Source organism: Dasypus novemcinctus, chromosome 9 (assembly GCF_030445035.2).
Source record: "Dasypus novemcinctus isolate mDasNov1 chromosome 9, mDasNov1.1.hap2, whole genome shotgun sequence".
Taxonomy (NCBI): Eukaryota; Metazoa; Chordata; class Mammalia; order Cingulata; family Dasypodidae; genus Dasypus; species Dasypus novemcinctus.
In genome coordinates, this window is record NC_080681.1 from 111,296,309 (window position 1) to 111,311,818 (window position 15,510).

General features: G+C 41.1%; 2 non-coding genes across 2 annotated transcripts; both read right to left on the reverse strand.

Moving 5' to 3' along the window:
• Nucleotides 1–13,826: 13,826 nt before the first annotated feature.
• Nucleotides 13,827–13,942, reverse strand: LOC111765822 (U5 spliceosomal RNA). The gene has a single exon (XR_002798046.1). It is a non-coding gene; the product is annotated as a U5 spliceosomal RNA (small nuclear RNA).
• Nucleotides 13,943–14,189: 247 nt separating this feature from the next.
• Nucleotides 14,190–14,296, reverse strand: LOC111765823 (U6 spliceosomal RNA). The gene has a single exon (XR_002798047.1). It is a non-coding gene; the product is annotated as a U6 spliceosomal RNA (small nuclear RNA).
• Nucleotides 14,297–15,510: the final 1,214 nt, after the last annotated feature.

Here is a 15,510-nt window from a genome sequence, read left to right on the forward strand (position 1 = left end):
TCTAGAACTGAAGTAGACTGGTTCTGGTCACTAAAACGTGCGCAGTTAAGAGAAGCTCGATGGAGAGCAGATGTAGGTCAAGTGGTTGAGGGACTGCGTCCCACCTATGAGGTCCCGGGTTCAATGCCCAGTACCTCCCAAAAAAGACACAAAACTTGACCTAAAAATTACCTTTGCTTCATTATAATAGTAAAAATCACGTCCACAGCTGCACTGCTGTTCTCTTACATGGGACTACAACCAAGCATGTTTTGAAACAGCACGTGCTCAGCTGAAACTCACCTCCTACCCCAGGTAATCTCACTCCATCTGCCTCACTATACTAAGCCAGCCCCCCACAAAACCACATAAAAATCAGCACAGCTTTCAGCTCTGGGAGACTGATTTGAGGAAATTACTGTTTCTCTGGTCTCTTCTGTGCTGGCCCTTGCTAATAAAGTGTTCTCTCAAAATCCCGGTGTCACTGTGCTGGCATTGGGTGCATCAGGCAAATTGACTCACTTGAGCAGTTTCAATATCAGCTCTTCACAGGTCTGTCTTTTTTTTTTTAATCTAAAAAAAATTATAATAAAATATGCTCAATATACAGATTGTAATAGGATAACAGAAGTAGAAAACCAAATTATTCATCATCCTGTAACTACTTCTTCACAGTGTAGTTAATATAGTTCCTTCAGATTTTTTTCCTCTGTAAAAAAAAAATCCTTTTTTTTTTCTGGCTATAAAAGTAATGTATGTGGGAATGTAAAAAGGTATAACTACTCTGGAAAATTGTTTGGCGGTTTCTTATACAACCATGCTTACCTTACAACCCAGCCATCATACTCTTGGGCATTTATCCCAGAGAAATTAAAACTTAAGTTCACATAAGAACTTGTACACAAATGTTCATAGCAGCTTTCTTTGTAAGAGCAAAATCCTGGGCATGACCATAATGTCCTTCAATGGGCAAATGGTTGAACGAACTCTTGTGTGGTGATGGAAAAGTCCTGTGTCTTGATTGTGGTGGTGGTTCCATAAATCTATGCATGAGATAAAACTAGACATACAGATACTTACACATAAGTGAATGCAGTTTTTAATAAAGGTGAAACTGAATAAGATCTGTAGGCTAGTTAACTATGACGTACCAACAGTAATGTCAATTTGCTGGTTTTGATACCATCCTACAGCTATATAAGATGTCACTATTGGGGGAAGTTTTTATACCTTCCTTGGTAAAAAGCTTTCTAAAATTTGGAAAGTAAAGCCATACATGCTCCTGATAGAAAATTAAGGAAATATGGAAAAGAAAACAGACATCACTTGTCATCCTATGGTTCTGAGTTCATCACTATTAATATTTTGTTGTATTTCCTTCATTTCTTTTTTTTTTCTTTTTCTGTACATATGTATTTCTTTTTCCCCCCTCACAAAACTGGAATCATGTCACAAATATAATTTGGATCCCTACTTTTTCTGTCATGAATATTTCCCCATGTCCCTTAAATATTCTTTGAAGGCGTGGATTTTACTGGTTGCACCATCTTTTATATTATAAACAGTTACCTTGCAATGATTTTGATCTAGAGATTTTTCTAATTAATATCCCTCAACAAGGACATCTCACCACCCGCTCCCCAATAGTAGACCCTGTAGGAGAATTGCTCTGCAGTGGCATGAATAAAGACTGACAGCAGGTACACCTCAAATCCTGTCCCTACCCTGCCTCTGCTACACTGCATGAAAACCATGTTCTTAAAGCTGATTTAGTCCTGTGGGTGTAAACCTATTTTAAGTAGGACCTTTTGTTTGTCCTTTTTCCCTCTTTTAAAAAATTTTTGTTTTGTTTTCTTTTTTCTTTTTTGTTTTTATTCTGTTTTGTTTTTTTCTTTTTTAATTTTGTTTTCTTTTATTGCTTTATTTCTTTTTTGTCTTTTTTTTTTAGGACCTATTGTTGAGGTTACTTAATGGGCGTGCCCCAGGGTGGGTCTTAATCCTCTTCCTGTGGTCCTTCATAAGAGAAAGAAATTCAGAGAGAGAGAAAGCCACGGAAGCAGGAAGCTGGAAGAAACCGCGGCAGCGGTAACTCAGCGTCCCCCAGCTCTCACTGCCTTTTCCTTAAATCAAACTGTAAGCTAGATTCAGTTGGTCATAAGACATGCTTCAGGAAATGATTGCCCAAGAATAAGTAGATCTTAAAGTCAGTAAAACTGTAACTATTTGACCTTTCTCTCCTTGCGCAAATAACACGCACTTCTGTTTCTTTGATTATCATCAAAGAAACATTCTGTAGAAGTCACAGCACCCCTGCATGCCTTGATAAACATCTTTAAATGTATGTACCTTTTATCTTGAGCAAAGTGGTACATTCTTTCAGAGTTATCCCTATGCCACAATAAAGACCCTTCAACTGCTCAGTCAGCGTGGGCGATCGCGCTCAGACCTCCCACCACTGAGGAGGAGGACCCCAAGGAAACCCGCTCGTAAACACTCATTTACTGCCAGCTGGTGTTGTCTTAGTTGTTTTTGGCCTGATATATCCCTTTCAGTGGGCAGAAGCCGTTTTATACAGCTCCTCACTATATTCAGAACAATTGGTGTGGTCAGCAGGATTCGACAGACCCAAGTATGAGGCAGGGTGGGGAATCTGCTTGGAAAATCCCAGGATGGCCTTCTACCTCTCTGTGTGGGGGAATTGCCCAATTGCTTGATTTTTGTGACTTCCACGTAAGTATGGGGACATCCTGAAAATGCCAGAAGGAAAGAGTATGTATTCCAAGAACAAAAGATTATGAAATGTAACAAAGACAGTAAGCGTGCTGCCACGGCAATTGGCTGACCATTGTTGTGAGTGGTATATTTAGCTACAGCAGATTGTCTCAGGAAAGACAGAGAAATCCACAGGTTGATGGAGGAATTACAACTAAAAAGAGATGTGCAGATGTGCTCCTCCACTTTAGTGACAGGTCTCTTGGACCGGCTAGATTTAGGAGGAAGAGGGGAGCAGATGTGGCTCAACCAGTTGGGCACCTGCCTACCACATGGGAGGTCCTGGGTTCGGGTCCCTGTGCCTCCTAAAAAAGACAAGCAGACGTCACACCCACCACAATGAGCAGATGCACCAGCTGCAACGAGCTAGACACCACACTGCCACAATGCGCAGACACCTAAACAAGCAGATGCCACAAGCCAGCAGACACCCTCGCCCATGGGGAACAGAAGTGGCTCAGGTCACTGAGCACTCACTTCCCAGGTGGGAAGTCCCAGCTTTGGTTCCCGGTGCCTCCTGGAGAAGGTGAGCAAACAATGAGCAGACAGGCAAGAAAACCATCTGAGGGAAGGGGGGATAAATAAAAAAATAAAGTAATAAATAAGTCTTTTTAAAAAAAGAAGGAAGAATATATGGAGACACTCACTGGCCTATTGTTTCTTAAAATTAGGGGGTGGCAAACGTGACCAAGCGTTTGGGTGATGTCAGCTAGAAAAGGTTGGGATCTGAAAACACAGAGCCCTGAGGAAGAGGAAGATAGTGATGCCAATGTAGACATGATTGAAGAAGAGACCCCAAAACCTTAGGTCCAGTCCCTCATACAGAGGACAGCTAAATCCCAGGTACACCCTCCAGCACAGGCAGGGGTGCCGAATGGTGGACCTCTTAATGAAACAATGATTGGTAGAGGATATCCTGTCAGAGAAGTGATTGAATTAGGAAAACTTTCTGGCAACCTAGGGAATCCCTAACAACCTGGATGGTATACGGTTAAGGGACAGCCTAATTGCTGGGAAGCAGAAAAACAGTAATATCACCACTAATCCTGCCTTATGGCAAAAAATGTATAATTTGCAAAATCCTCAGGGACACATTTCCTCAAGGACAGGTTGATTCTTGCGTGTTTAGATGTTTGGGTGACACCAGGAGAACCCAAGAGCGCACCCGCTGGGTGGAGGACTGTGGAGGAAGGCCAGGCCATGCTACAGGAATTAGGAACGAGAAAACCTACCACTTTACAGGAGAAATTAGAAAGAAAATGATAAATTCTGGCCTTCGGGAATGATATGGTGCTCTGGTAGCCCTTTTAAGCCCATTAGTGACCCAAGAAATATACGTAGTAGGTGAAGCCATGGTTGATTTGAGTGATTTAGACAGAAGCAAAGAATGAGTAAGAAAGAGAATGAAAGGACAAACGATAAAAGACATGAAAGCACAGCCCTCCCCGGGGACCACATCCATGGTTAGGGGCCCCGTTAAAGTAACTCACGAGCAAATGTGGGCTGACCCTTTTTTTTTTTCCTCGTTTTAAAAACAATTTATTGAAGTAGATCATTCATTACATGAACATACAGAAACAATAAGTACCTAGTAATAGTTGTGAACTTACAAAACAAACACGCATACAGGGTTCCCACACATCATCCCACCACAAACACCTTGCATTGTCATGAAACATTTGTAACAAATTATGAAAGAGCACTGTCAAAGTATTACTAACTATAGTCCATATCTTACATTTGGTACATTTTTCCTCCAACCCGTCCTATCATTTTGTTCATAAACCATAAAATTTATCAAAACTGTTCAATCAATGGTATTTGCTATAATCACCAAGTTGTGTATTCATCACTTCTATCAATATTACTGCACTTTCATTACTCCAAACAACAAATAAACAAAAAATACTATCATACCCGTATGCTAGCGCTACTAACTACTAATTACAAATCCTACAGTGTGTTTTCACCATTTCCAAACATTTCCAAACAACTTTTTACCAATTCTCTACAGATTACACCTCAGTTTTCCATTCTCTAACACATTCTTTTCTCTGGTGACTTATATTCTGGCTATTAATTCCATGAGGTTACTCATCATATTTAGTTCATAATAACAAAATTATACAATATTTGTCCTTTTGTGCCTGGCTTGCTTCACTCAACATAATGTCCTCTAGGCTCATCCATGTTGTCATTTGCTTCACAGCATTTCTTCTTACAGCTCAGTAATATTCCACTCTGTGTATATACCACGGTTTGTTTACCCATCTGTCAGTTGATGGACATATGGGTTATTTCCATCTTTTGGCAATTGTGAATTAACGTCACCATGACCACTGCTGTGCAGATGTCTGTTCATGTCACTGCTCCCAGTTCTTTTGGATATATACCTAGTAGCGGTATGGCCAGGTAACATGGTAGATTTATGTCTAACTTCTTTAGGAACCACAGTCTTCCACAGTTGCGGTTCCATTCTACATTTCTACCAACAGTTAATAAGCATTCCTATCTCTCCACATCCTCTCCAAAACTTATAGTTTTGTTTTGTTAATAATGGCCATTCTAGTAGGTGTGAACTAATATCTCATTGCCGCTTTGATGTGCATTCCGTAATAGCCATTGATGTTGAATATTTTTTCATGTGTTTTTTCTGCCATTTGTATTTCTTTTTTAGAAAAATGTCTATTCAGGTTTTTTTTCCCATTTTTAAATCAGGTCATTTTTCTTTTTATTGTTTAATTGTAAGATCTTTTTCTCTATCATGGATAGTAGACCCTTATTAGATGTGTGATTTCCAAGTATTTTCTCCCATGAGTAGACTGCCTTTTCACCCTCTTCACAAAGACCTTTGAGGTGCAGAAGTGTTTAATTTTGAGGAGGTCCCATTTATAGATACCAGGCAGGGCCGGGAATTGAAGCCGGGACCTCATATGTGGGAAGCCAGCACTCAATCACTGAGTCACATCGGATCTCCTGAGTTGGTTTTTCCCTTTGTTTGCTTATTGTTTGTTTGTTTGTTTGTTTTTAGGAGGCATCAGGAACCGAACTCAGTACCTCCCATGTGGGAAGCAGGCACTCAACCACTTGAGCCACATCTGTTTTCTGGTCCTGGCTTTTATGTTTAGGTCTTTGATCTGTTTAGAGTTGATTCTTGTATAGGGAGTGAGATGGGGGCCTCTTTCATTCTTTTGGTTATGAATATCCAGTTCTCCTAGCACCATTTGTTGAAGAAACTGTTGTGTCCCAGAAGAGTGAACTTGGTAGACTTATCAAAAAATCAAAAATCAGTTGACCAAAAACAAGAAAAAATAATAAAACAACAACAACAAATCAGTTGATCATAGAGGTGAGGGTCTATTTCTGAAATCTCAATTTGATTCCATTGATAAATGTGTCTATCTTTATGCCAATACCATGCTGTATTAGACCACTGTAGCTTTATAATACCCTTCAAGTTCAGGAAGTGTGAGTCCTTCAACTTCACTTTTCTTTTTTAGGATATTTTTGGCTATTCAGGACCCCTTCCAAATAAATTTGGTAATTGCCTTTTCTATTTCTGTAAAGTTGGTTGTTGGAGTTTTGAATAGTATTGTATTGAATCTATAAATCGATGTGAGTAGAATTGGTATATTCACGATGTTTAGTCTTCCAATCCACGCACACAGAATGTCCTTCCATTTGCTTAGGTCTTCTTCGGTTGCTTTCAGCAGCTTTGGTAGGTTTTTTTTTTTTTTTTTTTTTTTTTTTTTTTTTTTTAATTTTTTAATTTTTTATTGACTTTGTAATAATATTACATTAAAAATATATATGTGAGGTCCCATTCAACCCCACCCCCCCCAACCCCCCTCTCCCCCCCCCAACAACACTCGTTCCCATCATCATGACACATCCATTGGATTTGGTAAGTACATCTTTGGGCACCTCTGCACCTCATATACATTGGTTCACATCATGGCCCATACTCTCCTCTATTCCATCAAGTGGGCCCTGTGAGGATTTACAATGTCCGGTGATTACCTCTGAAGCACCATCCAGGGCAGCTCCATGTCCCGAAGACGCCTCCACCTCTCATCTCTTCCTGCCTTTCCCCATACCCTTTGTCCATTATGTCCACTTTTCCCAATCCAATGCCACCTCTTCTATGTGGACACTGGATTGGTTGTGTCCATTGCACCTTTATGTCAAGAGGAGGCTCAGATTCCACCTGGATGCTGGATGCAATCCTCCCATTTTCAGTTGTAATCACTCTAGGCTCCATGGTGTGGTGGTTGTCCTTCTTCACCTCCATCTTAGCTGAGTGTGGTAAGTCCAATAAATCAGATTGTAGGTGCTGGAGTCTGTTGAGGCTCAGGATCTGGCTATCACATTGTCAGTCCAGAGATTCAAATCCCCTAAATATATCTTAAACCCCAACATTAACTGCACCTCCAGCACATTAGCATGAAAGTCTTATGAAGGGAGATCCCATCTGAGTCCAGATTCATCACACATAAACACCATTTCCAAAGAGGGGCCATCTGCCCTGGTAGTTAACCCCATCGGCCATGACCATAACTCCCATGGGTCTCTTTAGCCCTCAAAGGAACCAATATCTGGGGGTTGTATCTGCTTTATCTGTCTCTCTGACTCTGCTCAGTTGTGCATGAGGGCAAACCTTCTGCCAGCCTCCAGACTCTTTTTTAGAAACTCGTAGCCATATAAACTCATTTCTCCTTTCCATTTCCCCCTTACTTTAGGTCAAACAGCATTTTAAAGTCATGGTATTTTATGTAGACATGGATATTCTGCTGATCCGCATTGAACCTTCCGTATAAGGTCATTTTCCAGTTGCATCATCAGTTGGTAGTTGATAGTGGTCCCTCGTTGCCAGGGAGGCTCATCCCCGGGTGTCATGTCCCACGCTGGGGGGAAGGCATTGTATTTACATGCTGAGTTTGGCTTCGAGACTGGCCACATTTGAGTAACGTGAAGGCTGACAGAAGGAAATTCCCAGGCACAAAGTTGCTCTAGGCCTTGTTATTATTTTGGGTTTATCAGCTCACAAGCATAGTCATTAGTATCAGGGGCTCACTGTTGAACCCTCACTCCCTCCCGGTCCCCACCACTGTACCTGGGAGACTGTCGCTGCTCCCCTAGGGACCACGACAGAGCACCACTGGCCAGGAACCCAGTACCCCCCCTACTGTGGTTTTTAATTGTTGCCACTATGAGTATATCCAAACATTACCATGCACCCTGGACATATGTTCTGTACCGCTCCCTGTCAGTCATATATCACCTGTCATTGGTATCCCATACCAGTATCCCTCCATTGCCATTGTTGAAACACTCTGTGATCCAGAACTCCTCGAAATTTGAAACCCAAAATAATGTCATGGTCCCTTACTAGGGAATGGCATATAGCGATGAGTTTAAAGGATAGATAAAGAACTTGGATAAAGTTAGATAAAGAACTTAGATAAAGAATGTTGACTTGAAAAAATTCCACATCCTATTTTTTTCTTTTTTTTCCCCCCCCCCCCCTAATTATTCAGCTTTTCTTCACAGGAGTCCTAGATTTGGTAGGTTTTTGAATATCATCCTTTACATTCCTGGTTAAATTAATTCCTAGATATTTTATTCTTTTAGTTGCTATTGTAAATGGCATTTTTTTCTTGATTTCCTCCTCAGCTTGCTCATTGCTAGTATATAGATACGCTACTGAATTCTGTGTGATCATGTACCCCACCATTTGCTGAACTCATTTATTAGCTCTAATAGCTTTGTTGCAGATATTTCAGGATTTTCTAAATATGGGATCATGTCATCTGAGAATACTAAGAGTTTTGCATCCTCTTTTCCAATTTGGATGCCTTTTATTTTCTTGCCTAACTGCTCTAGTTAGAAGTTCTAGCACAAAGTTGAATAACAATGGTGAGAGTTGGCATCCTTGTCTTGTGGCTGATTTTAGGGGGAACACTTTCAGCCTCTCCCCATTGAGTATGATGTTGGTTGTGGGATTTACGTTTATGCCCTTGATTATGTTGAGGAACTTTGCTTCTATACCTATCTTTTGAAGTGTTGGTTTTTTTCATCAAGAAAGGATGCTGGATTTTGTCAAATGCCTTTTCTGCATCAAGCAAGATAATCATGTGATTTTTTTTCCCTTCGATTTTTTAATGTGGTGTATTATGTTAATTACTTTTCTCATGTTGGACCACCCTTGCATACCAGGAATAAAACCCGCTTGATTGTGGTATATCATTTTTTAAAATATGCTGTTGGATTCAGTTTGCAAGTATTTCGTTGAGAATTTTTGCATCTATGTTCATTAGAGAGATTGGTCTGTAATTTTCTTTTCTTAGAGTATCTTTATTTGGCTTTGGTATTACTGTGATGTTGGCAACATAAAATATGTTGGGTAATTTTCCCTACTTTTCAATTTTTTTGGAAGAGTTTAAACAGGATTGGTGTTAATTCTTCTCGAAATGCTTACACTTGTGAAGCCATCTGGTCCTGGATTTTTCTTTGTTGGAAGATTTTTGATAATGGAGTCAATCTCTTTTTTTGTGATTGGTTTGCTAAGTTCCTATATTTCTTGTAGAGTTAATGTATTATAGTTGTGAATTTCTAGGAATTTATTCATTTCATTTAGGTTTGTCTAATTTGTTGACATAGTTTCTCTTAATATTGACTTGGGATTCCTTTTACTTTTGTGGGGTCAGTCGTAACTTTGCCCCTTTCATTCCCGATTTTATTTATTTGAATCTTCTCTCTTTTCTTTGTTAATCTTACTAAGGGTTTGTCAGTTCTATTGATTTTCTCAAAGAACCAGTTTTTGATTTTGTTGATTTTTCTCTACTGGTTCTTTCTCTTTCTTTCTTTCTTTCTTTCTTTCTTTTCTTTCTTTCTTTCTTTCTTTCTTTCTTTCTTTCTTTCTTTCTTTCTTTCTTTCTTTCTTTCTTTCTTTCTTTCTTTCTTTCTTTCCTTCCTTCCTTCCTTCCTTCCTTCCTTCCTTCCTTCCTTCCTTCCTTCCTTCCTTCCTTCCTTCCTTTCTCAATTTCATTTATTTCTGCTCTAATCTTTCTTTCTGCTTGCTTTGGGATTTGTTTGCTGTTCTTTTTCTAGTTTTTTCAGTTGTTCAATTAGATCTTTGATTTTAGTACTTTCTTCTTTTTTAAATATAGGTATTTAGGGCTATAAATTTCCCTGTCAGTACTGCCTTTCCTGTATCCTGTAAGTTTTTTTCCCAAAGATTTTCCCCCTCCCCCTCCCTCTGCCCTTCTGTTTTTGCTGTGTCCATTCACTGTGTGATCTTCTGTATCTATTTCTTTTTTTGTCCTCTCTTTTTTACTTTTTCTCATCTAGGATTCACCAGGATTTGATCCTGGGGACCTCTGTTATGGAGGGAGGTTCCCTGTCAGCTGTGCCACCTCAGTTCCTGGTTTCTACTGCACTTTACCTTGACTCTCCCCTTTGTCTCTCTTTTGTTGTGTAATCATCTTGTTGCATGACTCACTTACATGGGCACTGGCTCACCATGCGGGCACACTTTCTCTTCTTCTTTTTCACCAGGAGGCCCCAGGGATCAAACCCAGGTCCTCCCAGGTGGTAGGCGGAAGCCCTATCACTTGAGCCACATCCACTTCCCTGTATCCCATAAGTTTTGATAAGTAGTGTTCTCATTTTCATTTGTCTTGTCTATTGATTTCTCTCACAATTTCTTCTTTGATCCACTGATTGTTTAGGAATGCATTGTTTAGCCTCCATATATTTGCAAATCTTCCCCCTTTCCCACCTATCATTGATTTTCAGCTTCATTCCATTATGATCAGAGAAGGTGTTTTGATTAATTTCAATCTTCTTAAATTTATTGAGAGCTGTGTTGTGACCCAATGTGTGGTCTATCCTGGAGAAAGAGGAACAGTTGAGAAGAATGTGTAACTGCTAGTTTGCGGGCACTGTTCTATAAATGTCTGTCAGGTCCAGCTCATTTATCATATTGTTAAAGTTCCCTGTTTCCTTGTTGATCTTCTGTCTAGTTGTTCTATCTATGGATGTGAGTGGTATTTTGAAGTCTCCAACTGTTTCTCAATTCAGTTTTGCAAGAGTTTGCCTCATGTATTTTGGGCACCCTTGTTAGGTGCATAGATATTTATGACTATTACTCCTTCCTGGTGGATTGTCCCTTTTATTAATATATAATGGCCTTCTGCATCTCTTATCTTTTTTTTTTTTTTTTTGCAATTAAAATTTGTTTTTTCTGACACCAGTATAGCTACCCCTGCTCTCTTTTGGTTATTATTCACATGAAATATTTTTCTAACCTTTCACTTTCAATCTATTTACATCCTTGGGTTTAAAGTGAGTCTCCTGCAGATAGCATATGGATGGCTTTTGTTTCTTATCCATTCTGTCAGCCTCTGTCTTTTGATTGGGGAGCTTAATCCATTAACATTCAGTTATTACTGTAAAGACATTAATTACTTCAACCATTTTATCCTTCGATTTTCATATGTCATAAATTATTTTTGTCCACTGATTTATTTTATTTATTTCTCCCCCCCCTCCATTGTTTGCCCTCACTGTCTACCCTCTGTGTCTGCTCATTGTATGTTTGTCTTCGTTTTTTAGGCAGCTCCGGGTACCGAACCCAGGACCTCCCATGTGGGAGGGAGGCACCCAATGGCTTGAGCCACCTCTGCTCCCACTTGTTGTGTCTCTCATTGTGTCTCTCTGTTGCATCATCTCATTGTGTCAGCTTGCTGTGCCAGCCAGTCATGTCAACTCACTGTCTTGCTTGTCTTCTTTCAGAGGCACGGGGAACTGAACCCAGGACCTCCCATAGTGGTAGGCAGGTGCCCAATTGCTTGAGTCACATCCATTTCCCTATTTTTGTCCATCTTTTTACCTTTTTTGGTTACCATTTCTGATAGTCTTCATTTCTGCACTCCTCCAAGGCTCTCTCACTGTCTTTTCTTTCCCAGCTGCAGAATTCCCTTTAGTGTTTCCTGCAGAGCTGGATTCTTGTTTATAAACTCTCTTAGGTTCTTTTTATATGTGAATATTTTAAGCTCACTGTCATATTTGAAGGACTGTTTTGCCAGATAAAGAATTCTTGGCTGGCAGTTTTTCTCTTTCAGTACCTTAATTATATTGTATCACTGCCTTCTTAGCTTCAGAGTTTCTGAAGAGAAATCCATACTAAGTTTTATTGGACATAATTTGTATGTGATATTTCACTTCTTCCTTGCTGCTTTCAGAATTTTCTCTTTATCATCAGCATTTGGCATTCTGAATTTTATGTCTCTTGGGGTAGGTCTATTTGGATTTGTCCTAATTCAAGTGTGCTGTGCTTCCTAGACATGTATATTCATGTCTTTCATGAGAGTTGGGAAATTTGGGGCCATTATGGCCTCAAATTTTTTTTAAAGATTTATTTATTTTTAATTATCCCCCCCCCTTTGTTGCTTTTTTGTGTTCCCTGTCTGTTCTCTGTGTCCATTCACTGTGTGCTCCTCTTCTGTGTCTGCTTGTCTTCTCTTTAAGTGGCACCAGGAACTGATGCTGGGACCTTTTGGAGTGGGAGAGAGGTGCTCAATCCCTCGTGACACCCCAACTCCCTGGTCTGCTGCATCTCTTATTGTCTCTCCTCTGTGTCTCTCTCTTTTTTTTTTTAATGATTTATTTATTTATTTTCCCCCTCCCAATCCCCTGCCCCCACCCTGCTGTTTCAGCGGTCTGTATCCATTTATTGTGTGATCTTCTGTATCTATTTCTCTTTTTTGTCTTTTCTTCTCATCTTTCTCCTCTAGGATTCAGAGAGATTCGATCCTGGACACCTCTGATGTGAAGAAAGGTTCCCTGTCAATTGTGCCATCTCAGTTCCTGGTGTCTGCTGCACTTCACTTTGACTCTCCCCTCTATCTCTCTTCCATTGCATCATCATCTTTCTGCGTGACTCACTTGCATGGGCACTGTATCACCACACGGGCACTGACTCACCACGCAGGCATTCACATGGGCACTTGGCTCACCACGTGGCCACTCATGTGGGCACTCGGCTCATTGCGTGGGCACTGGCTCATCACTCACTGCATAGGCATGCTTTCTCTTCTTCTATTTCATCAGGAGGTCCCAAGGATTGAACCTGGGTCCTTCCATATGGTAGGCGAAGGCCTTATCACTTGAGCCACATCTGCTTCCCCCTCTCTGTGTCTTTTTTTGTTGTGTCATCTTGCTGCACCAGCACTCCATGCTGGCCAGCATTCCTACACGGGCCATCTCTCCTGTGTGGGCCAGCTCTCCTGCATGGCCAGCTCCCTGTGGGCCAGCTTGTCTTCACCAGGAGGCCCTGGGAATTGAACCCTGGACCTCCTTTATAGTAGACAGGAGCCCAATGGCTTAAGCCACATCTGCTTCCCCTCAAATATTCTTTCTGCCCCTTTTCCCATCTCTTCTACTTCTGGAACTCCTATGACACGTATGTTGTTGTGCTTCATGTTATCATTCACTCCCTCAGCCCCTGCTCAGTTTTTTCTTTGCTGTATTTTATTTATTTAGTTAGTTATTTTAAAGATTTATTTTTTATTTCTCTCCCCTTTCCTGCCCCAGTTGTCTGCTCTCTGTGTCCATTTGCTGTGTGTTCTTCTGTATCCACTCGTATTCTTGTCAGTGGCACCCAGAATCTGTGTCTCTTTTGGTTGCGTCATCTTGCTGTGTCAGCTCTCTGTGTGTGTGGTGCCACTCCTGGGCAGGCTGCACTTTTTTCACACTGGGCAGCTCTCTTTATGGGGTGCACTCCTTGCACACGGGGATCCCCTACATGGGGGACACCCCTGCATGGCATGGCACTTCTTGCACGCATCAGCACTGCTCATGGGCCAGCTCATCACATGGGTCAGGAGGCCCTGGGTTTGAAACTTGGATACCCTATCCATTGGGCCAAATCTGCTTCCCACTCTGCTGTATTTTAAATCACACTTATTTTTGTTCTTCATTCCCATAAGCTCTGTTATTTTTCTATCCATGATTTCAAACTTTTCTTTGTGCTCACCCAGTGTTGTCTTCTTTTTCTTTTTTTTTCTTTTTGTAGACTTGCCAAAACAAGGCCTCAAAAAATTGTCTTAAGACTCAGAGTTGTTTCTCTCCATGGAAATCTTTAGTAAAAGGTGAAAGGTTTATATGATCTGAAGAGAAGCCAGAGTATTTCCCAGTGTCTTCTTGTTTGTTTGTTTGTTTGTTTTTTTGTTTTGTTTTGTTTTTATAACTTTTTTAGTTTTTAAAGCACATGAGGTTTATGTACATCACTTGGTGGACTAAAAGTACCAAGCAAGCACTGGTGACATCTGACAGTCTACTCAGGTACTAGATTTAAAGGTAACACTACAAAACTAGATTTAAAATTTTAAATGCTAAAAGGATGGAAGGCAACATCAACAATGGGTACATAGGTCAAAAATATGGAACGCTTCACGAATTTGCGTGTCATCCTTGCGCAGGGGCCATGCTAATCTTCTCTGTATCATTCCAATTTTAGTATATGTGCTGCCGAAGCGAGCACCCCAGTGTCTTCTTAATGTCTTTTATTTCTTTAATCATGTTGTCCTTCAATTCCATGATTTGATTTAGGAGATTTGTATGAACCTCATTGATTAGCTGTTCCAAGTCCTATGTCTTATCTAGATTTTTTATTTGTTGCTTTGTCTGAGTCATATCTTCCTTTTTCTTACTGTGACTTGTAATTTTTTGCTGATATCTAGGCATCTGATTATGATGCTGGGCTTACTTTGATGTTCAGTTTCTCTCTCTTGCCTAGGTATTCATTAAGTGGCTGTGTGCTACCACTGTTCTTTAACTCTTGGTTTAACTTGTTCTAGATATTTAGGATTACCTGTTTAACTGCTCAAACCAGGGCTAAGGACCCAGTATTGGGATGCAGACAGTTTCCAACAGCCTGGTGAGGGAGGCAGTAAAGGTATCTGATTGCCTCTTTTATTTTTTTTATTATTATTCCCTTTTTGTGCACTTTTCTGGTCTGCCTGCAGATGGCACTCTTCGGCAGACCTCTCAGCTCAGACCCCAAGTGCTAGGGGGGAATGCTGGCCGAGGAGCTCCTCAGTGGGCGGGAGGTGCAGAAGCAATGTCCACCAGGCTGGCCAAGCCTCACCAACTTTCTCAGAGGCTGTTCTCCCTTGACTGGCTGCACCCTGCGTCCCTCCAACTCCTCAGCAACCAGCCCAGGGCAGTTGGGAAGGTGTTTGAGAAGGTACATTAATTATCTTTTGTTCCCTGCTGGCTCTCAGCATAAACAATGTTGAGCCCCCCCCCCCCCCCCGTCTGAAAGTGTGGGACCCCTCCAGTGATAGATGTCGGGGTGAGACAACTGGGACACCAAGACCTGCGATTGCAGGCAAGGATTTATTGGGAAGCCCTCCCGATGGAGGGGGTCTGAAGAGAACTTCAGCCCACCTCTGGCAGAGGCAGCCATGAATTCCTACAGTACATCTCCGGGCAGGAACTTGCTTACTTAGTGGGAGTGGGTTTTGGCTTGGGTGAAACTCAAGGGCCTATAGGGATGGCTAGGGGGCATTGGGCTGGGGACGGTGAATTCTAGAGGTGTGGGAGGGGTTGGCAGGGTCCTGTGGCTTCTTTGTCTATTCTTGTGAGGAAATGAACCGTATCTGGACTTGTAGGCTCTGGGTGGGGTCTGTTCTGCGTCATGGGATGTGGCTCCTGAGTAAATGGTTGATTGCCCTTCCACAATAGGGCAGGTTA